The following is a 24825-nucleotide window of genomic DNA, read 5'->3' as shown; positions in this document are numbered from 1 at the left end:
ATATGTATATATAGATATATATATATATTAAAGATTTACTTTAACTATGCCCCCTGTAGTTGTTTAAGAAGAACTCCAGGCAAATGTTTTCTTAACCCTTGCAGTGGGGCTACCGCCGCACTGCAAAGGTTAAGTGCTCGTTTTTGTGTAGGTACTAAAACAAAAGAAAATGTATACTCATCCGATTTGCCAAGCCGGCTGCCTGCTTCTCTGGTCACTGAAGCCTCCTTCCTTCTATGCTGCAGCATTCTCACGTCTATACACTGTGTATAAAACATGATAATTTACAGGACTTTAGACTGCTGCAGAGGGAGAGAGATTCCAGGGACCAGTCCAAGAACAAGCTGGCTCAGATAATCGGGTGAGTATAATTTTTTTTTTTTAAAGCTAGCCAATAATGAGCAGTTAAACCTTGCAGTACGGGGGGATATTCTGCCTGGAGTTCTGCTTTAACCACTGCATCCAATCATGTTGCAACTGTCATTTTGTACAGCAGGATACAAAGTACAACAGGGTATCAGGTAGGTTGGTACAATCAACAAACAGCACAGCTTTCGTTCCTGGATGTTAATGTATATCTAGTGTCAGTTTGTGAAAGGTAATGTCACAAAGGTATTTCAATTTCTCCAGCAGACCTGGTTACACTTAAAAAGCACCTGTCAATAATTAACAGCCACAGCCAATGATCTCCGTATCCGTACAATGTTGGCCAGGGTTGCCAAAAGCAATTAAAAAAATAGTAAACATGGTGCAGGTTTAGACAAAATCTATTTCAGAAGGGAAAAGCTCCAAATACACTCGCGTATATTTTGTTTACATCTGTGTTAAAGCATTTAAATCAATACTAATTGCCGAAAACCAGTCAACCTAGAAATTCTGATGTCAGAGTTTTCCTGTAACAAAATAAAATCCATCAGGAACTGAAAGTTAGTAGATTGGTGGACCTCAGTGCTGGGTGGGAGAAGAGGACGAACATATTCCACAAATACATCAAAAGGATTCCCACGGTCTCTCTAAACCAGTTTAACAGCTTTAAAATGAAAACACTAGCAATATTATGTAAAGTTTGCATTTGGAAAAAATATTTGCAAATAGAAACCTTGCTTCAGATAAAAGGAAAGATAATAAAGATTGTGTTTCCATTTTCGCAGCCAAATTGGTTTAAAACCTATTTTATATTTGTTACATGTTCCCATTCACACAGCATAACTTAATTAACAATATTTAAAATGGTTGCTCACATGTTTGGTTGATCCTTTCTGAAAAATCCAAAACTGACGTTTTCCCCTGCTATGTAATGTTAAAGAGTAATTCCAAATTCCGAATTTGGGAAAATGGAATTACCCCCCCATCTGGTCCCGTTTGCCCCCCTCCCACTGTAGTTATCTTTGGCTGAATGCTCCTTCCCCTCCACTGGTGTCAGTATACTACCTGTACTCTGAACTCAGAAGGGAACCCAATGCTCTGTATTTTAAAATTTGCTCATAAAGAGTGAACGCATGCCTGACCATGCTGGCCAACGAGCACTTGCAAAAAGCCTTTAGCCAAAGGTAAGTACAGTGGGATGGGGTGTGGGGGGGATTAGCCCCTTCAATCTGGCCCTTTCTGCACCCCCACTGTACCTTAGACATGTCCGATTCATTTCGTTACGAATCGAAATTCGTACTAATTTTCCTGAAATCCGTAGATTCGTAAGCATACGAAATCCGAATTGCAGTTTCCGAATTATATCCAAAATACGAAATTACGTTAACGAATTTCGGATCCGAATTTCTTTGAAACAGGAACTAATATTACCCCTGTAAATGAGGTTGAACAACATGACAAGATTTTTTTTTTAATCCGAAATACGGATCCGCTGCTGCTGAGGGTTGTATTACAATACACAGGCAGGAAATACGAAATTCCGTTGATGGAATTTCGTTCCGTTACGAACATTCGTTATATTGAAATTAAAAAGCAAAGTACATTTATATTGGAGTTGATGGTAGTTTTTTTAAAGTCCGAAATACGAAATTTGGATACGGATTCCGTTAACGGAATTCATATTTCGTTTTGGTTGACCAATCAGAGGTTTTCTCTTCTGCTGCTGAGAGTTGCATTATAATACAGGCAGGAAATACGAAATTCCGTTGACGTATTTTCGTTCCGTTACGAACATTCGTCATACTTCATCATAACGAATGTTCGTAAAGTTACGAAAATGTGCCAAAACTAACGAAAATCCGTATTTCGTACGAATCCGAATTGAGTTTCTGATATGAATTACGAAATAATGGATATTACGAAACGGAACGGAACTAATTTTTTTAAGGCGCACAAGTCTACTGTACCTACCTTTGGCCAAACACTTCTTGTTAAGAAGTGCTTCTCGTTGGCCAGCGTGGTCAGGTGAGTGCTCTCCATTTATGAGCAAAATACAGAGCACAGGGTTCCCTGCTGTGTTTGGAGTACAGGTAGTACACAGACACCAGCGGAGGAGATGGAGCAATCGCCCAAAGGTAACAACAGTGGTTGAGGGGGAGGGGAGGTGCACCGGATTGGAGGAAGTAATTCAATTTTCCAAAATTCACCTGGTAAAGTGGAATTACCCTTTGAGGAGGGGGCTGTGGAGTTAATGTTTACTATATTTAATCCTGTCTGTACTATGTTGGCAGATCTCATTATCGGTTCTAAACTAGATTTAAACACTGTCTTAAAAAAGGATTAAAGATCCTGAAGCTTGGCTTCAGCATTGTATGGTAATGAGGGAGACTCAGTCTGTCCTCACTTTGTCCCCCATCACTTTCACTTTTAAATATTTCTGAGCAGATTAAAGACTTACCAAAGGCCTGCTGGAAAAAAACAACTGAAAAGGTAAGACATATTTTTTAAAATTATTTTTAGATAGGCTGTGTGAATGGAAACACATAACAAGCATATTCTGGGGGTTTTCAAATTTGACTACAGACACATAAATACACGTTATGTCTATTATTTTTTTTTTGTTTTGGGGGTGTTGAAGGGTTATTATTGCTCTGTGTGTTAACACTGGGGAGATTCACACTCTCTCTGTGTTCTGGTGACCATTGTCCCTGGAACAGAAAGGCACACCAAATGCTAAATTTTTTATTTGTAACCACAAGAGGAGTTAGAGGAAAGTATAACAGGGGGTACCTGTTATGATGACATCTCTCTAAGAGGGGGGGTTGCTCTCTTTTCCTGTTCTGGTCTCTGAGGTTAGGAAGTAAATGGAAATTTCACCAATGGGACAAAAAAAAAACCCCTGAAAATGAGTTTAAAGTTTGCCCTGCATGAAATTGCTAGGTCCGCTTATTTGGTAAATCTCATCTCCAAAATGAAAAAAAAAAAAGGGATAAATAGAAAAAAGAACAGAAAAAAAAGCTGACATCTGGCACGTTCACCTAGGATGGAGTGTTCACCTATGTCAATGGGCTTTTCCAGGTCCAGGAAAAGTTGATGACCTGAAATCCCATAAAAATGCACTCCTTTGTAGTACAACAGGCCATTGTCTTGCGATCTGGAGTACTTTCACAGGACCCCAATAGAAGTCCCAGTGACATCATCCTCACCTATAGGAAGTGAATTATTCTTTTTTTAGTTGGTGGGAGGGGGGGCAGGGGCTACCTAAAAGGCCTTGCATTTTTATTCAAGGTCCACCTTACCCATTCCTCTCTGCTGCTAAGTGCACCACATTCAACTGTCCCCTGTTGCTAAGTGCATCAAACCAAGCAGACAGGTAGAGTCCTACGCTGTTGCTGTATTACAGGTTTCTGACACTTCCAGGTGTGTCAGGCAGCTGATCCCCAGCTGAGCATTGTGGTTCCTCCCACCAGCCTCTACTTCACAACTGTGCTTGTAGTGACAAAGGGACGGCAGAAGGAACCCTAGCGCCCATTTGGCACCAGGTATTTGACACACCTGAAAATGTCGGATACCAGTAATGACGAGAGATCTGTAATACTGCAAAGATTTAGGACATGGCTTGCAAGAAACCTAAGCACTGTATCTTGTTTTGCAGGGTGGTCTTTGCTTGATTTGGTGCACAAAGCATCAGGGTAGCTTTAAGCATTAAAACACTTATACAGCACTTAAAGAATGTGTTTTACACGGCCAAAATCCACACTGACTCCAGGCTTTCTGTAATCATGGGACTGTCATGGCAGGTACTATAATAAAAGAGCACTGCCTGCTTGTTGCTAGAAGCAGTGTTTCTGTGTGGCCAATCTTAGGACAAAAATTACAGGAAAGTTGCAGCAAAGTAGAAAATCTTCAAAGTCATAATTTTACAGATACTGGAGCTGACATGTCTGAATGTTTGGCAATTTCAGTGGCATTTTTTCACTACATCTATCTTGATCGGCAGTCACCCTTCACATTAACACCTGCGTAACTCTCAGCCGCTCGCCTTTCAACATTCGAGTCCACAGGTGTTAGCAATTTGACGGCGGCCATTTGGGCCCGTTTGTGACAGTCCCTTATTGTGCTTGATATCTTGCTTTATTACTCAGCAAGCAAAAGTCTGTTCTTATTTCATCTCGGTTTTCTTTTGACGTTTATATACATTTTCACTTCATTTTTTATTTTATTTTTCACAGTCACGTCGTAGATATTGCCTGTGCCAAACGGCTCGGTATACGATTTCCACTCCACTCCGCAACCCCACAATCAACACAAAATAACCTATTTTCGTGTTTGTTTAAAACAATTAGGTGTTGCAATCATCTATTTTGGACGCATTTTCATTGGATCAAATACCCTATTTCTTAGAAAACACTGGCTATTAAGGGCAATTATGTAAACAACCCCCTATTATTAGGACTGTGTAAAGGCAGCTGCAAAATGTGTAACAAAAAGACAAATCTGTGCGCTCTGCTACTTTCCAAACTATTTACAAAATGTGCTTACGGACCTAAAAAATGCTTCAGGCGAACAATTTAGTGGCGTATCGAAGGAAGATGCTTAAGTTTAAATTAGGGTGTCAAAGCAGAATTGAGTTTAAGTACAGAGCTGTTATTAGAGAGTAATCATTAAACACAAAAAGTAACACCTTAAATAAATTGTTCAGCTTTTTAAATTGCGGCACAAAATGGCCCCTCGCCCATCCTGACTGACTGGATGGTAAAAAAAGATTATTTACTTATTTCCTGTGTTTTATTGCAGCAATATAGCACATTGTTGAAGATTTGAATATTATTTAAACGGCCAACAGAATTCAAAACACTTGTTCGTTTTGTAACAAACCTAACAACAACATCACAACGTAAAACCCCAAAGGGGCCATAACTAAATGGGGGAGGCAAACTCCAGCCACAGTGCATCACAGATGGTTTGCGTACTTGGCTGCGTAGCCCCGGACTGGTCCGGGTGCCCCCGCTGACTTGTGTCCACCTCCAAAAGAGTCTGCAATAGGCACATCAGCATCAGAACTGGACCACGGAGCAATAGAAAAAGGTGGCCTGGTCTGATAAATCACGTTTTCTTTTTACAGTGGATACGCGCTGTGGGATTACTGGCTGTGTTGCTTTCCTAGGGAAGAGATGGCACCAGAATGTATTATGGTAAGAAGGCTAGCCAAATTAGGCAGTGTGGTGCTAAGAAACCTTGGGTCCTGCCATTCTTGTATATGTTACATTGACATATACAGTACCACCTACCCAAACATTGTTGCTGACCAAGTGCATCTTTTAATGTGCTCATATTGCCTGGTGGCAATGGCCTCTTTCAGCAGGACAATGCGCCCTGCCACACTGCAAAAGTGGCTCAAAAGTGGCTTTAGGAACACAGTAAGTTCGAGGGGTTGATTTGGCCTCCAAATTCTCCAGATCTCAATTCAAGCGAGCATTTGTGGGATGTGCTGGAAAAACATGTTCGATCCATTGAGGCCCCGCCTCGCAACTTACAGTATTTAATGTATCTGCTACTGATGGCTTGGTGCTGAATATCACACCATACCTTCTGAGGCGTAGTGGAGTCTATTCCTTGATGGGTCAGGGCTGTTTTGATGGCAAAAGGGGGACCTACTCAATATTAAGCTGGTGGTCACAATGTTATAACTGATTGGTATACATATATAAATGAACATACATATATAGATGTATATGTTTTACATTCACAGCAGTGTAAATGGCTCTACAGGCATACAAAGCCAGAAGGCCTTGAATGCTGCAAAGCACATCAGTGCAACCAATCTTACAAATACAGATGCCTTACAAAACTGTAACTGCAGTGAGAAATGTGTAGTGCAGTGAAAAACATCTTACTCCCCCTAGCACTAGCCCAATTCCCTCTGCTTTACACAGTTCCATTAATCCTTGTACCATGACTCCCTGGGAAGCAATTGACTGTAAGTCCCTTTAAAATGCATTAATGGTTAAGTCAGATGTGCCAGCTACTGTGTGCACTGCTCACTAATTTACATCTCTACTGAGATTTATCTCTGACATATGTGTTTGGGGTCATCCGGTCTGCGTTTTTTAGCTTTTTCTCACCTTCAAGATTTACCTTGCACAATTTGTTATGTGTTCCAGATGTTCCCGTTATTGCGTACGTCAGATTCTAAAACAGAACTGTAACAAGGCTTAGTGCTCGCACCATTCACAAATGTCAGTTCAATAAAACTGATCCCTGGTTGCATGATATATGGTAACTGTGCTTTGTTTGTAGAATATCTCAAGCTATGCTTCATTCAAGGTGGTGACCCACCAGTGAAGTCAGAATCAGGATGACAGTGTCCAGGTTTGTGAACCCATAATCAGTTGAACCTCTCCATCTATAAAGCCCCTTCCCAGTCCATGTTTTTTTTTAATGGTTTATACATACATTAAATCTTACTTGTTTTAAAATGTTTTACCAAAGTGGAGTGGGCCTTTAAAGATGCTTTCACACCTATACTTGTACACTTTAATGTGTACTGGTAACATGAGTAGCACATGCATTTTGAGAGAAATTCCATTAGGCATTGACCTGTAATGCATGTCAGCAAATAAATGCATTGTGGTACATTGCACTGATCAATGATAGCACTTTTTTTTGTCTGTTAAACCTCATTAGGGCACATAGGAAATAAATGGGCAGATGCAAGCAGAGCCCTGTCTTTCAGTGAGGGAGACATGTACCTACTGTAAGATTTCGAAGCATGACTAAAAGCTTAACTAAATTCACCATAATCATGACAGGAAGTGAGCAAAAGTGGATCTGAACTAAAAAATAGTCACCATTTTTTATGTTATAGGAAGCATTTAGAATGACAATTGTGCCTAAGAAGTACCCTGAAAAATGTACCTTTGGTCTGGAATTTCTTCTTAAAAAATAGAAGTTCTCTTCCTAATATGTGAGGGTACCCAGGCACTCATGTGTCTACAGCCTCATAGGTGTGTATCTGCAGTGTGAGATCTAAGGCTCTGATGCCTCTGACTGCTAGTCTCAGGAGATTTGGAATGAGATTTGGTGAGGTCATTACTGTACTGCTCACTGTTCTGCATGCTGGTGCTTTGACATGAGCAAGCAAAGCCTTTCCTCTACCACCACACAGAGACACAGCGCAGAGCAAAGCATGGCAAGTCAAAAATGGGAAAATGATTAGCTGCAGGGAGACCACAGGCACAAGGGGTAACTAATCCTTCACATAGTTCAGTTCCTCTTTAAGTACCTTGCAGCTGGGGCAAAGACAATAAAAACTCAACATAGGTTCCAACCTTTCTCTACTTTAAGGTTGGGTTCACACCTGGGTGTTTTTTAGCGCTGATCGAAGCGATGAAAAACACTCAGCAAGTGAAATCCCATAAATTACTATGGGCATGGTTCCAACATGGGCGTATTTCAGCCCGTGGAAACACGCTGGAAAACGCCCTACGCCCAAACAAGTACAGGAGCTTCTTTGGGGCGTATTTCAGCGCGTATCCATTGTTTTTCCCGAGTGTGGCTCGGGCTTAACAAAGCTGTAACCCCGGGCCACACTCAGGAATACAGCCTAGGTCTTACCTTGTCCGTGATCGCTGCTGTGTCCTCTGGATGCTGCTGTCTTCCAGGTTCCGTCACTTGCGAGCGTCCGCATCGCAGGGGAGCGGAACAGGCGGGAAGTTTGAAAGTTTAAAAAAAAAGCTAGACAAAATAAAGGGAAAAAAAATCATAACGCCAGGTAGGTATAAAAACGAGCGTCAAAGACACGTTTCACTGAACGAAAAAAAGTGCTAAAAGACGAGCTGAAAAACGAGCGGAAAAATGCGCCTATAGTATGCCCAGGTGTGAGCCCAGCCTTAAGGAGTTCTTAAGTCAGTATATACTCTCCTGCTATAACATCAGCATTGTAATAGGAATACATACAAGAGTTGTTTTGGATAATGCAATCAATGCTCAGTTGAAAAAAATCCCTTTTACGTAGTGAGTGCCGCCTTCCATCTGTCCATCACTTTCATCAACTTGATGGATTCCCAGTGTGCTTTACATCTCTTTTCCTGCTGCTTGATGTGATGCAATCTTGATTTCTCAAGACTACATATCCCATCATGCATTGCATCCAGTAAGCAAGGATTATGTTACATTGTTGTACTTCCCATGGCAGGCTTTGTGACATGTAAGGAAGCACATATTCACATTGCTCAGTGCAATGTGTAAGTACATCCTATGGGCATCTCCAATAAGTTTACAAACTTCTAGATCAATACGGTTATTAGGAGTGGAATAGAACTTATGGAAATTCAATACAGAAATACGGATTTTCTTTTAGTTTTTGACCATAGATACCCTTTAAACAGCATCCGCCCAAACTAGTCCTAGAATGGATGTCTGTCTGTTTGTATGGTTGTGCCAGGAACATCAGACTTTAAACTACTCCAAGAAATGAGAATGATGTCAGTGGTTGAGTTGAGTGGTTGAGATCTATGAAGCATCATATGTCAGTGGTTGAGTGTTATCTATAAAGCATCATGTAATAAGTTAGCGCCATAGAAATGAGTAACTGCTTGAGTGTGCCCTATATTACCATATTATTGATAGAAAGATGGAAATGTTTAGTTGTGGACATTTTTACAGCACTTTACATTGTAAGTAAACTGTGTGGACGTCAAGATCCTCTCTGAAAGCAGATTAGGTTACAGAGCATTACAAAAAGCTGTCCTCTGGTTAACTTTATGGGACTACACAGATTCATCATGACCTTCCTTGTCTGCTTCTCTTTACAAAGAGATCACTGCAATATTGCTGGAAGGTTATGCATGCTTGTTAGAAAAATGTGCTGTTTAACCTGTTAATTGATTTCAGGGCATTTCCAAGTGTAGTCAGTGGGATACTGCATTCCAACCAGGTTTGATCTCCACCCAAATAATCATTTTGTGGATTATCACACACTGAGTCACTTGGCTTCCTGTAATCTACGACATAGTTGTGAAAGGATTTATGTTACCGAAGCCACATGCCAAATGTATGTTTGCACTTACATGGGTCTCCCTCCAAAGCTATCGCAATTAAACATTTAACACTATCCACCGCAAAAAAAAATTAAAAAAATAGTCATGTTCACCTTGTACATACGTGTGGCTTTTTTATCGTTCCGTGTGTAAGGAACTGTCTGATAGTAGTTTTGATATCTGTGTTTGTTGTGACAGGATATACATGTTGAAGGAGGTGGACTTCAGGCTTACAGCTAAATACACAATTAAAATACATATATGGTTTTTCCTGGCAAACCATTTGTATTTCCGTTCAGCTAGCCTTGTAATCCAGACAACCCTGCCAGACAGCACAACCAGATCTTGGATATCCCCGAGATTATATTTCAATCTTAGCCATGTGCCAAAGTAAAACAAAAAAAACATAATCAGCAAATCTCTGCAATACTGGCACATTTACCATGTTTTATCCCTTTAAAGTCTCTGCACGTACAGAAAAATACCTATTGATGATCTAGAAATCCACTCAGCTCTTATGCCCTGCTGTGGGCTGAGGGATGTCACCTCTTCCAGTGTCCTTTGCAAAATTGCTCAACCACTCCCACTTTCAGATTTCTACACCAAGGCTAATCATTCTGTAGTCCTTTGTAATAACTAGGAGCAGCCCGCACCCGGGTGACTCCATTGGAGGGGTGAGACCAAAATGACTAAAAGTCATTTTGGTCTCACCCCCTCAAAAAAGGCAGGCACTTGGTCATGGACCGTGTCACCCCCTCTAAAAAGACGGGCACTTGGTCATGGACTGAGAGCCCGACAGTGTCAGGAGAGAGGGGGGGACCCTGTGGCATAACTCATCCCACCAGGTGAACCTCCACTCCTCTCTCTGCCAGTGCCCATCACCAAGATGGCCGCCGGCAGGCGTCAATTAGATGACCGCGCATGCACGATGATGTCACGGCAGGGTGTCACCCGGTCTTCGCTCCGGGTGACACCCGGCCTCGGGACGCCCCTAGGAGGGCTAAATAGAGTCCATGAGATAACACAGAAAGTGTGCAGGAGGACACAGAACAGAATTTCTTGCATTGATCGAGTAGCCATAACAAAATGCTTCCAATGGTGTATTCAACAGACCAAAAGGAGCATATGAGAGAAGTTCATTGGTAGGGAGAACATAGACTTCAAGCAATGCAGCCTGGTCCAAGACCTTCTCTAACCTGAGAATGGACAATGAAGACCCTCTCTACTAGCCTTAGTGCAGGTGATCAGGGGATTACTGAGGGCTAACAGCATGACACATTCAGGTAGTTGTTTGCATCCTATAAAAATACATGTACTTTTTTTCATTAACATATAACTGGATTAAACTACTTTTTTGTTTGCTTGGAGTTCATCTCTAACTATATTACCAATGCTGATGCACTACAGTCTGAGCCATGTAATTCCAGATACAGGGCTCTCATAACACAAATACATGTCTATGGAAGTTAGCAATTAACTTTCTTCTCTCAGAAAATGTAGTGAAGCATTGTGCGAGCACTCTCCTTAGGCTGCATTCACACTAGCACTACTGTGTCTAAGTTAATAAAACACAGGACAAAATATCTGGGAAGTTTAAATGTATTCACTTCCTCCTGCGTTTAGACGTACCCACCTTTTTTGCAGGTTTAGCCATGTTTACCACATTTAGGACACATTCACACTGGGGCCATGTTCTGGGATTCCTGCAGCAAGAATCCCAGATGTCCTGTTCAGAGGCAGCCACTGAACCCATGTACGTCTACATGCAGACTGTAATGGTATGATTATATGTACATGGGGACTGTCATCCTTAGCCCCCATAAACACTCTACGCATCACATTTATGCATGACTGTCACATGTCAGGCAGCCCATTTATTTCAATGGGCTTCCCTATGGGTGACAAAGAAGCGTATGCACCCTTTTGAGCTTGCTTGACCCCTTTGGGGTGCCATTGACAATGAATGGCACCCAAACCGTGGCACACGTTACTTGTATGTTTTGTGAACACATACAAAATCGCCCAATTTTGCATGTGTTCACACACACTACACTAGCGTGGAAGAAGGAGGAACGCTTAAAAAAATAATGCTTGCAGTAGGGTTCCCCCGCACTGCAAAAGTTTACTGCTCATTTTGGTCTAGGATTGCAAATAAAGAAAAATATACTTACCTGATCCTCAATCTCACTTGGTTGCTAGACTGGTGTCTGCAGCCTCTTCTCCACTGCCCTCCAGCAGCCTAAGGTCTACTAGACGTGAGGATGCAGAGGGACATACCTCAGTGGGAGTGAAGAAGGAGAAAGATGAGCACTGACTTCCTAAGGATCAAGGATTGGGTTAGTATATATCTTCTTTATTCCGTTCCTCAGACCATAACAAGCAGTTAACACTTGCAGTGTGGTGGGTAGCCCCACTGGAAGAGTTAACTTTTGAAATACTTGGAGTTCTTTAAGCTGCACAATAAGCTACAGCACTACCGAGGGTCGAGCAGAACATCACAATAAATCCCACATTTTGATAAAACCTTGTGGTAAACATGTCCCTTCTATGATCCAAGGACAGGGGCTATCTAACCAGTAAAGGAACAGAAGTAGTCTTTAAATCTTTATAATGATGAAGATGAAACTATTAACTTCATGGGGGTGTAGCTTTTTAACCTTGCAGGCCATACTATGTGTGCCTTGCGAGCTGCAAATTTCTAAACAAAATGTACACCAGGCAAGCTACAAACTGTGACTATATTCCAATATTATTAGTGTAATACAGAGAAACCTCTTCTTCTAATGATGTTTAGTCTGTGATCAGAGATATTTCAGGGATTAGAAAACAACATTACATTCGGTTTAAACAACAAATTACCTACCTCTTACAAACTTCCATGAAATATCCAGAACATCGAACGTAATCCTTCATAGTTACATTATATTTAGACTCTATAATTCTATTTTTCAGATTAGATTTGCCCCTGGCATTATTAGATTATCGAGTCTGCAGATCCATCCACCCCATAGCTCTGTGCAATATCAGGAAGGGTAGGCTGTCTCCCTGTATTATCTATCCAAATCCCATCAATTCTAGAGTTTGTGTAAATAAGTAAGAATGGGCCACTGAACCCGAATCATTTAATCATATTCGGCAAATACCTGTTCTGCTTTACTGACATCTCTAGTGGAGTATGAAAGGAGACCTAACTGCGGTTACATGTATCATCTGACAATGGGGATGCCCAGTTACAAAACAAACAGCGCATTGCCACAGGGGCAGCGATGCATCACGTCTGAATATTCTCTAATGTACACAAATGCCAGCCAGCGGCTAATGTATCAAACCACACAATAGACAAAGTCATTCTGTAACACTATAGCATATGGCAGATTTACATTACGACATTCCCCAAGACTCCCCTACGAAAAGGTCAATTCTGATAGAGAATGCACAACTTGGTAGTTTTTCATTTTTATTTTTTTGCTCAGCGATACAAAAACGCCTGTTCATTATATCTGCACAGAGGCTGGGTTGATACAAAATAGGTAGATTGAGGCCAAGTCCACCCAAAACTGATTCCTCGGCTTTGAATCACTGTTTTATTTATTTGGAGATTTGAATTGTAAGAGTGGATGGATCTGACTCTCAGCGCGACTTGCAAAGAGATGGTTTCTCCATTATGGTCTGCAGTCATTGGTAAATCTGAGGTCTGTATCTTGGAGTATATAGTGAATGTAGCAGATGTATGTTGCGAAGCTGGATTAGCTTAATTATAAGTACTGTACTGTATATTTTGAAGGAAAACTGTGGTGATTTAAAGCTATTCAACTGCTTTTATGATGGAATCTAAGGGGTGCCCACATCACTTGAAATATCTGAAAGATATTGAACGATCTTAATAGCAGTGCTCCAGCCTTTCGCCTCCCACTTTTCACTTTTTGTCAGCATGGTCAACTGTTGCATTTATGGACCAGTAGTAAACCAGTAGGGATGAAGTTTGGGTTGGCAAGAAAAAACGTAACTTGCCAAAGTTCGCAAACTTTTAGCCAAAAGTTTTACAGGTCAACCGATAGAAATTAGGAACAGCCTATAATATAGTGCCTAGCCTTGCCCGCTGGCAAAAAATGTATTATTATTATACAGGATTTATATAGCACCAACAGTTTGCGCAGCGCTTTACAATATAAGGAAGACATTACAATCACAATACAATTCAAGACAAGATGGTAAGGAGGGCCCTGCCCCTGAGGGCAATCTAAAAGGGAGGCCTTGGGGGACCCCTACAGAAAGAGGAAGAGGAGGGGAAGAGTTAGAATTGTAGGTGACACTAAAGGAGTGCATAGATAAGTAGGAGGAGAACCATGATAGAGCAGAGCCTTGTAGGCCAAGCGAGTGGAGTTTTTTGAGGAGGAGCAGGTGGTCAACGGTGTCAAAAGCTGCAGAAAGGTCTAATAGCAAGATTAATTTATATAAATGGATGACACTTTTTATAAAAAGGTGGGCTTACAGTGCTTGTCAGTATGTGTTGGAATGGTTAGGGAGACCTTACAATTCTGTGTAGGGAGAGATAATTTATGATTTCTATTTTTTTATGTTGCCTTTGGTACATTTCCCTCATGACAGTTCCTGGCTTCCCGTGGCTTTGGTTTGACAATAGCTTGCCTATCAAATCTTTAAATGGCCAAAATTGACTAACAAGATTATCCCAGATAGATTTCAATGGGGTTCATGGTGATGTTCTCGAACTTGGAGCAAGATTTGCAAAACTGAATCCAACAGCTCATTGTTTGGCACAGCTGCCTGCCAGCACTTCAGGAATTGTAGTAGAGATTTGTATAATATAACACCACGTTTTAGGGCTCCGAGTGCTCTGGCGGATATATAAAGGTATATGAAGATGCCTCTTTTAAAGTCATGTTTTGCCCTGGCTGTCCACAATCAACATACTCCAGAGATCCTGCACAGTCTGCAGTGACGTGCTGCAAACAGTCTTCACGGAAAGACGAATTTGATAACAAATTCTTCCCAGAAAGCAGAATTAGTCCCCGGCCATCTGTATGCCATGTTCCTATTTTCCTTACCAAATAAAAGTCAATCAGGTTTAATAAAGATAAAGCAGAGTATTCAAACTGCAGCAACTCATAGGAAGCAGCCAATAATGACCTGATGTCCTGACTGTTCTAAATTATAGCTTACTGAAATTGTGTTCAAAGAAAGAATGTCAGAGTTATAAAGCTATGGCCATCAAATAGGTTAGATTAAAGATACAAAATACATTCCTCACCCGGCACCCTTTTGTTTTCGTTATTTGCAGCTTTGAAACAGTGGTTGGTTGAGCCTAAACAGCCTCTTCTCGCCCAACAGCATGAGATGTTCTGAATCTATCATTGCTGATCTCATTGTGGGTGTTCACTAGTGATGAGGCTGAGTTTGGTGCAAACCCAGTTCGCCTGAGTTTGCTCAAGCCCATTCCACCACTACTCCCTTCTCCTGATCCTATCAGTTACAGGGAGGCGCATTCCCTACCCAGCAGCTACGCATTGTGGGGAGTGGGGAACAAGCCAGCACGCAACCGATTGAGTTGGGAGGAGGGGGTGGTGGTCAGAGTTTGGAATGGGCTTGGGTGGGTTTTGCACCAAGCCCAGTCTCATCTCTAATGTTCACAGACAAGTAATCATGACATTTTTGTTTCTGCAGCTCACCAAATCATAAGATACCAAATGAAGACTGGTTCTCAGAATGGCCATACTCTATGAGATACCAGGTGAAACTGCCCATCATTATGCAGGAGCTACACAAAGTAAATCTCTTTTAGTGCTAGTAATAGCAGGACAACCTGAATTGAGCAAAAACCCAAGTTACCATTGGTTTATGAGAGTTCTGGATAAATCTATGGGTGACACTAAAACTCTTCAAATGAAACCTTTTAATAGAGAAACATAGAAGCTGCCATTACTTACTTATTTTTCTTCAAAACTGTCACTTCTGTTGCCTGGCTGCCATGCTAATCCTTTTACTTTAATACTTTTAGTCACTATCCCAGAACATGAATGCAGATAGGATGCCTTTCCTGATCTGTATACTGTACATGTTCCAGGTTGTCACTTAAAGTGCTAAAGCCTGTGCTCAGTAATAGCCAAGCAACTGGCATTTTTAGAAGGAGGTCGGCAGTGGCAGCCCCTATTCTTTCCCATAGTTTACTTTAAATATCTCCAGTAATGCTCTCTGAAAGTGCACTCTGAACATAGGCTGGCCTAGCTTTAGTAATTAAAATACAATTGCAGTCTGCATAGAGGTTTGTAGTCTACCATTCTTTCATATATCAAGCAAAGTAAGGAAAAGAACATTCACCTCTAAGTAATCACACTTAATCGGTCAATAAAACTGCAAGCAGCGGAGCACACATACATTGAGACCCGCGGCCATTTCAACAGAATATATGTTCCCTTGTTCAGGAACTTGCTGAACCTGGCAGGAATGATTTCAACGATTCCTTTTAGAATGTCAAGCAAATAAAAAGGAGAACCCCATCCTTTTTTTTTCAAGCTGTGTGATTCTGAATAATAGCAATGGGCAGAAAAGGACAGAGCATTCATGGCTCACTTCACCAGCCTGAACACGCTAGTTCAGCAGAATGCATCATTTAAACAGGCCCTGCCAAAAAATAATCGACCTGTCTTATTGTAAACACCAAGTGATATACGGAATTTACACTGTGTCCTAATGCTAGGGAACACTGAACCTTTGGTTTTGGTTGAGCGCCAGTGGTTTATATCACCTGCCAGCTTATTATATACTATATCATAGAAATGTCAATGATTATACTTACATTGCAGTAGTGTATTATTCCATCCTATTATCACAAGACAATTGGGGGTTGTGATTCTGTGGATGGATTACTTAATTTTTGGCATCGTATTGACCGCAACAGTTGGAGACTTTTTTTAAGGATGTCTTGCCCCAAGACATGCAAGAAGCTACTGTATGATTTAACTTATCAGAAGCCATGTTAAATGGGAATACCAGATTGGGTCAGAGTTGAATTTTCTTATTTCAAATGCAGCTTGTTATCCCTGGAGTAGACCTCTGGAATTCAGAGCTTCTGGATATAAGATAGCCTAATGAAGTCTTCTGCAGACTAGACATCTTTTAAGAAGAATGAACCGATGGCACTTGGAAGTTGCAAGTGGAGGAATGGACTGTGGTGACAAGTGGAATTGTGACCACCTATGCAGTTACCTCACTCTATTATGCCATTCAATAGCCTATAGAGCTCTAGGTGTAGGAGGGCATGATAAATGCAGGCCAGAGCGTAGGAATTAGGGAGGTTAGTTTGTTAATTTTGACTAGGAGTAGGGGGAAGGCTCATGAGTCTAGAATAGATAGGTTAGTAGTAAGGTGGAGATACGGAGTGGACATTTCTGACTTTGGTGACACAGGGAACCATTTTGAGATGGAAGAGCAAAGTGCATGAAGTACCACTTGCCTTCACCATAGAAAGCTACAGAGATTGCTGTTGTGAATGTGGCACTGGAAAGTAGGGATACACATTATAGTTAGAGTGAAGGTAACATGTGGCTTAACATCATTTTCAATTTTTGCTGAAGCACTTAAAGCCATCATGTTTCCAAACAGCTGGCTCCAACTCTCCCAGTTCTGCTTCCCTGAACTTCCTGTCCAATATAAGATCACTTTGTCCATTGTGATGATGTGATTTAAACAGCATTTGGAATGGCTTAAAAACCTTTTCACTTTAATATCACTTTACACATATAGATGATAACGTTTCATAGAAACTAATTGTGCGTTTTACATGTGTTACAAAGAAAACTTAGAGGGGTGAATGCACCCTTGGCCTGCTCAGACTGATGCTCTATGGTCCTAATTCTTCAAGCTACAACTGCAATTCAAGGCTACCCACTAGTGGTTAAAGCGGACCTCTACCTATATCTTTAAAATAACAACAAATACACCTTTAGAAATATTTAGTAATGACAATCTACAGACACATACAGTACTTCTAGATAATTGCCGGCTTTGTATTCTTTGCATACCCTATGTCTCTTGTCCTTCCCAGTCTTCTGAGAGTGGCCATGTTTACTAAGGGCAAATTACTATTTGTTTCCCCATTTACTTTCTGAAACTCTGGCACATGTGACTAGGACATGTGGCCATGCACATCATCTCAGGGGAGGAAAATGCCTTTTCCTGAGATCTCGTGAGATTACAGATGAGATTTCCCAGCAATGCTTTGCTGATGTAACCTTCCCAGGATGCACTGCTTTTTACATCATCATCATTTCAATGACAAGGCAATCCCAGTGTGCATTGCTTTTGCAAACTAAAGTCATTTTGTCCTTTCAAAGCAGGACGTGAATGCTCTGCAAGTGTAAGTATTTCAAAATCACATCATTTTACACCTGACATGTCTATGTTATTAATAAATGTTATTAATAATCATCATACATAGATTTTGATTTTTGAGTGTAAAGGTCCGCTTTAAGGTGTGGTAAAATGACATACAATAATATTGACGAAACTGGACTTATATGGCTTATTCTAAAATCTCATCAGTGTTTCTGCAAGGATGTTGACCATGCAATAGGATGTTCATTGAGCCTCTAGAGGGACACTCTACAAACCTATAAGAAATATGATTATGAAAATATGAAACAGCAAGCATATAAACATGTAAAAGTCAAATTCAAAAACAGTAAAAAAAAAATTTGCACTCACTGAAACTACTCTATAGTTTGCCTTTAAAGCTTTCCCGTTATAAAAAGGTAGAAATGTGAGAGAATAAAATGCCTGCCTAATAAAACACATTATTAACAGAGCTTTTAAATGCTTCCAGCTATTTCCCTGAAGCTGCTGCCGCCAGATTGTTTAGTCCTGACACCAACAAACAGGCCAAAAAGCTAGGCCTGGAATGTATAAACAAATAGGAAACACATTCTTCAGGTCTTTACATGATGGAGCGTGTTACATCCTTATTACTGTACTACAGCGTCCATCATCTGCGGCCTACTAATGAGCAGACAAGCCAGGCCTGAATGGGTCACGCATCTTCTGGGTTGTGTATACGAATCCCTTCACATATCAATATTAGGTTTGCTGACATGTTAAATGAAAAACAAGCAAACATTTATCTAGTTTTCTCTTTTTTGTTCCTTTTACAAGGTAATTGCTTTCTCCCTCCAGCTGAGTACCATTATTTAGCCAACAAGGCACCCCGCGGATAACTGCAGTGTGCGTTCAATAAATAAAGGCCTGCAATCTTCTATCACTACTGTGTGGAGCTGCGCGGGGTTTCTCCACAGGACCATGGAGTAGGCAGACGTTACCAGCTTCACTACCACAGGAAATGTGCCTAGACTACAGCGTTTAAAATCCAAATGTGACTAACAGATATTTTTCTTTTTTTTTTCTTCTTTTTATGGAGCTAAAATAGGACCACATGCTGGGCTTTTAAGCTGTGTTTAGTGTTCTTTTACACAAGGAGCTGCTAAAGATCGCTGGGAGGGTGGCTGATATGAAGTGCTGGACCTGACACCCCGAAAAATGCTGTAGCTGGGCCAAATCTCAGATTGTCCAAAAAAAGCTTCTAATGTATCCTGAGCATGATGCTTTTTTTTCCCTGGTGCAGACCTTCTCAGGTATAACATACTGAGAAGAGAGTTGGTCCCACACAAGTCCTTTTTTTTCTTTTCCTGGTTCAGACCTTCTCATGTATAACATTCTGATGACGAAGGTGGTCCCACATGGGTCCTTTTGTATAATTACATTTTTTCCACATCCATATGGCTTTGGGAATCCCATAAACAGCATGTTTTTCACACTGCAAATGTCGATTGAAATCTCCCCAACAGCATCAGGGGCAGCAATAAAAACTTGACAAAAGTGTTTAACTTGCCACCTGCAGTTTGCATGTATATAATAAAGCACAGCGGTGGGCTGTAATGCCGCACTGCTGCCTATATGTGCACAGCCAGCGCCACTATTCTGTGCTGGGAGCGCCATGGAGCCCCCAGCACTGTGACCAAGCTGTCGCTGACATGTTGTGGTTACTGTTTACGGTTGGGAGCTATTGGTACTTGCTCCTGATCACGTGACAGCTATGACAGCTAATAACAGTGATCACATGATTGCATGATTGGCAATCTGCCTACTGATGTCCAACGTGAAGAATCTCTTAAAGGGCTCGGGGTTAATCTTGCCAAATCGATGTAAAACAAAAATGAAAAGTTTTGGCTGAAGTTGGGCTTCAAAGGGAACTTCTCAATATAAACATATGGGGTCTGTTATTGCTGATTTGTTTTTGTATGTATAAGCTTTGAGGCGGTCATTCTGACAGGCAGCAGAGCAGTGCTGGATACAGGAGGCATGGGACCTCAGAAAGGTGAACATGATACCTCTTCCATTGCAGGGAGACACAGCATAGTATTTCTTTGATGACTGATAGGGTGAACCTGTGTTTTTGTTTTTGGAGTTTCTATTGTAACATTCAGTCTGAAAGTTATTTAGGCCACTTTCATGTTTACCTGCTTAGTGTGAAATACTTTGATCTTTGTATTTCATTTAAAGATATGCAAATTCTCCCTCTATAGGACATTTGTATATCAGAGAATGTAATTAGCATTCATGCCTAATGCCTGCTGAGATAAGCTTACTTAAACTGGACCTGCACTTGTAGATTTTTTGCAAGTTGAACAGATTCATCCGTCCATGCTAAACCGAGTGAATAGACTCATTTTCCCTTGCTGTTATCAGTACCCGCCACTGTCAGAATACCTAAAAAGCGTCTGAAGCTGATTGGTTGAAATCACTGTTCAACCAAGAATTTTTTACCCAGCTCCTTCGAGTTTCAGACTGAGCAAATTTTGGCCAATTCATCAACAACCAGCTCAAAATTTGATCATTGTATGGCCAGCTTTAGCCTTATACAGTCTACAAATTAAGGCCAGACCCGTCGGCCTAAGATTGAAAGGACACAGTCGTTGTGCAATACTACTAAGCAGGAAGCAGGGCCTGCCTATGTAATAAGCAAATATGACTGCCACTATGTGTATATATATATATTGCAGGTAAAAGGAAGTAAAATACATTACCATTATTTACACCAAACTAATCAAATTCCATATAAAAAAAATTAATAAAATGACTATATTTTCCCTTGTATGATAAACATAACATAATTTTTACAGCCTGTAGGTAAAATGAAGAATACCACCTCATTTGTTTTATGCTGAACTTAATGATCCTACATTCTTCATGTTTGCACTCTTTGTATCTAAACTATGCGTGAAGATTTTCTGTGAAGAACACGGAACAAACCGCCAAGGTTCCTGAAATGCAGAGAATCCAATAAGCAGCTTTTCTCTGACAAGGTTTTATTATTTGTGCAAGAAAGAATATCGTCAAGCGCTTTATAATGACCTTCACTCCACTGAAGTTTGTTTGTACATCAGAATATTCTACAAATCACGACACTACGGCTAGACAATACAAAGAGCCTTCCCGGGGCACCGGACGCTCCCCTGCGCCCCCCTGGTTACGCCATCGGTACTAATGGGTTAATGGCAAAGGTTGATGATTGTTTAAAAAAAATTTGCATTACCAAAGCGGATTACATTGCATCTACTGAGGGGATCAACAATGTAAGCCTACACTGGACCATTATTGCAGAAACAAAGCTTTCATTTTAAGCCTTTGATAACAAGCATAAAATGGACAAAAGAAAAAATTCTTCTGAAGTAAGAACAAGGCAAACACTACATGCTTTTCATACAGGCTCGTTTTCCAAAGTCGCGCAACATGCACGGGCTATCGACAAACTGTCTCCGCCAAACAGCCCCGCTTGGAGTTCTGTAGAATCAGCAAGATGAAAAGGATGGTCAATATCATATATATATATATATATATATATATATATATATATTGTTTTGCTTGCTGCTGTGTAAATGAATGCCTCATGATGTAAGAATGCATTCTTTTGTTCATCCCTTATGATAAAATTGAAGCCCCTCAGGCAAGGTTACGATGAAGAGAATGAAGAGAAACAGGTCAATGTTCCGAGCAAGACAAGACACTGGCTGTACACACTGCAGTCATCCGAAGAGAAAGGACTGGGACAAAACAAGATTAAAATCTCATTTGTTTTCCTTTTCTGCCTTTAAATGAAATAAACCTAAGCTGGCAGGCATGAGGGTGCTTGTGACAGACTCCTTGTTGAGCTGAAATAAAGTAGATTTAGTCATGTTCTGCTATTGAAGTTATTAGAGTTATTTAATCTGTAGAATAATCACAGAAGACTGACAGCAGATAAAGGAATCTAACTGGTCTACCTGTTCTACCCATTAGGGTAATTCAAGAATTAAGTCAATTCAGCAGAGCTCTGCAAAATTGTGGTCAATGATTTCCAAATTGCCTAATTACATGTAAATCAAGAACCACATAATTTCATGAATCTGCCAGTTCATGAACAGTCAAAAGACTGCACAAATTGTCTATTTTACCATCTCGTGTCATGGCCCAGCCCCTCAGGCATCTCCAGGGCACATTACAGTTCAGTCCAAAAAGGTCATCACAGAGAACTGCAAATGCTAATATACAGTAGCTGTTTATTCCACATATTGAATCTTCTTCAATCAATAGCAGATACTTTGCACAGCTAATACATTACCCCTTACATCTTTATACATTGTTTTGGGTCTGTACGACCCTTCTTAAAGCCCAGAGTACCAATTTTTGGACTAAGAAAGCTCAAGGAGCTGAATGTTTGTCAGCAGATTAGACAAGTGTGAATGTATATATTGTGACAGTGATTTGCTAAAAAAAAGATCATTATTATTGCAATTGCCAGAACTGCAAATCGATTTTCTCAACACTACTTATCAACAGCTTGTCCTAAGAAATCCATAAAAAGGGTTCAGCATTGCTGAGTACACTGCTCGACCAAAAAAAAAAAAGAAGAAAAAAGCCACACACTCTAATATTTTGTTGGACCACCTTTACCTTTGATAACGGCATGCAATCATTTCGATAAGCTTATGCAATGTCACAACATTTATTTCTGTCCAGAAATGCATTCATTTTTCACCAAGATCTTGTAGTGATGATGGTAGGATCTGACCACTGTTTAAAGTCTTCTCCAGCAAATCCCAAAGATTCTCAATGGGGTTAAGGTCTTGGCTCTGTGGTGGCCAATCCATGTGTGAAAATTATGTCTGATGCTTCCTGAGCCACTTTTAACAATGTGATCCTAATGAATCCTGGCATTGTCATCTTGAAATATGCCCGTGCCATCAGGAAAGAAAAAAATCCATTGATGGAAAACCTTGTCATTCAGTATATTCAGGTAGGAAGCTGACCTCATTTTTTTGGGACATAACATTGCTGAACCTAGACCTGAACAGCTGAAGCAACCCCAGATCATAACACAGACCGGTGGTGAAATTTATTTTTTTGGCCGGGCAGTGTGTATGGATCACATCAGCTGACTCCTGATGGCTCACCATGTGAAACAGTTCAATTCTGAGTGCCTGATGTACATATAGATGCAGATGCCTCCCCGCTGCGCCTTCTGAAATATCGCTCGTATATTAGCTGGACAATTTCTAGACATTCAACCACTTACTCACACTTTGCTGAGCCATTTCAGTGTTCAGACAGTGTCTTTGCAAATGTTGCCCCTGTACCACTGATACCCAACTGACCAGCGCTTTCGAGAATCATCCCTTAGTGAAAATGTCATGTTGTTCAGTAAGTAGATTAAAGGTAACAGGTAGCTGAAGAAATATGCACATAAGAACTGCAGCTTTCAAGATTTGCCCAGTCCCCTCCCAAGCCTTACCATTCATCAATTAGACCTCTCAATATTTAAAAGGACCAATAGGGAGGCTCAGAAAGCAGGAGGGGCCAGCTAAAACAGGAAAGGTCAAAAATTTATTTTGTTTTTATAGGCTGTGTTTTAATTGCCCAGTTTATACAGGTTTACTTAAAAGAAAGACGAAATACCCTCAGGACCCTGCCGGACAAGTAGTCTCCCGAAGAGATTTATGCATGAGGAGACCCCAAAGTCCATGCTTGACTGAAATACTCTGATAATGAATTATTAGGATAGAAAATGTAATAATTGCATCAGACAATGTATGTAATAAGTACATATCTGCTTCTACTCTCCCCCAATGCCATCACCTGGAACTTTGGCCTGAAATCAAAACGTTTTGACCGATCACATTTGGTCATACACATGTCTTAGAGTTTGCTTTTACCAGATGCTCCAGTAAGGAACCAAAGAGACGATAACACCATCTTAGGAATGGGGAGAGCAGATTGCCCTCTTTCTTTATATGGACATGTTTCATTCCCAGTAGTGCCAGGAAAGACACAGTCCAAGAATCTGATTAGTCTAAGACACATCCATTGTCTCTCCATCTGGTGGGTTTGATTCCCACGCAACTGAAAATTGCTACACACAAAAATATGTTGTTTTCCCCAAGATGTCTGGTCCTGATAGGCCAATTATCATATTCACTTGTGTGATAAGGAATAATAAAGAAAGCAACATTTTATATGAAAAGTAATGACGAATATATCTAGACTAGTAATATCACAAAGACATGCATTCTCAATCAAATATATATATTTAATAAAGCAAGAAAGAAAGTGCAGAAACTCCTACCATCCAGTGAGATATCAGGTTTCATTTTTCTAATTGGGAATAAAAATTGAAATCTAACTGGTTGCTAAGGGTGACGACACTCTCTGCAGTGTAACATTACAGTTGTCATATGTACCTGTAGTATCCAGATTTTAGATTGCTGTAGACAAATGATGAAAAGATGAAACCTGGCTGATGGCAATAAGTTAGGGAATCTTGCTGATTGTCAAAGCTTAGGGCTAGCTTGCTGATTGCCACCAAATGAATCCTTGCCAATTGCCTTAGGTTTGGGAAATCTTGCCAATTGCCACATGTTACCGTAGTTGCTGTACTGATTGGTATAGGTTATGAAACCTTGCTGGGTGCCAATGGTAGGTGTCTATGCAGCTAATAGATAGATAGATAGAGAGAAAGAGAGAGAGAGAGAGAGAGAGAGAGAGAGAGAGAGAGAGAGAGAGAGACTATTTTACCTGCTATAAGATTTGTAATTATTTCTCATCTAACCTGCTGATTTAGGTATCCCTATCAGACAGCATTGCCAGGTCCTGGACCACCACTGCAGTCCTCAACCTCTACTTGATCAAGGACACACCACCAGCTTGGGCAATGTTGCAGCAAAACACTGCTGAATCGAGGCTCTGCATTATCCTCCTGTCAGGAAACTGCATGTATGAGATGAATGTAACTGTGCACTACAGAGTGACCTGACTGACTTCCACTGCTGCACTAATACAATACATTGTTGTTGTTTTCTTTTTTGGGGGGGCGGGG

The 24825-nt window shown here is 40.7% G+C and overlaps 1 protein-coding gene across 8 annotated transcripts in view; it reads right to left on the bottom strand.

The window, feature by feature from the left end:
• Positions 1–24825, bottom strand: part of SLIT2 (slit guidance ligand 2) — a 292973-nt gene that overhangs the window by 206210 nt on the left and 61938 nt on the right. The window lies entirely within an intron of this gene.

This window comes from Nanorana parkeri, unplaced genomic scaffold (assembly GCF_000935625.1).
Source record: "Nanorana parkeri isolate BGI_ZX_2015 unplaced genomic scaffold, ASM93562v1 scaffold543, whole genome shotgun sequence".
Classification (NCBI taxonomy): domain Eukaryota; kingdom Metazoa; phylum Chordata; class Amphibia; order Anura; family Dicroglossidae; genus Nanorana; species Nanorana parkeri.
This window is presented reverse-complemented; position numbering and strand designations above follow the sequence as displayed.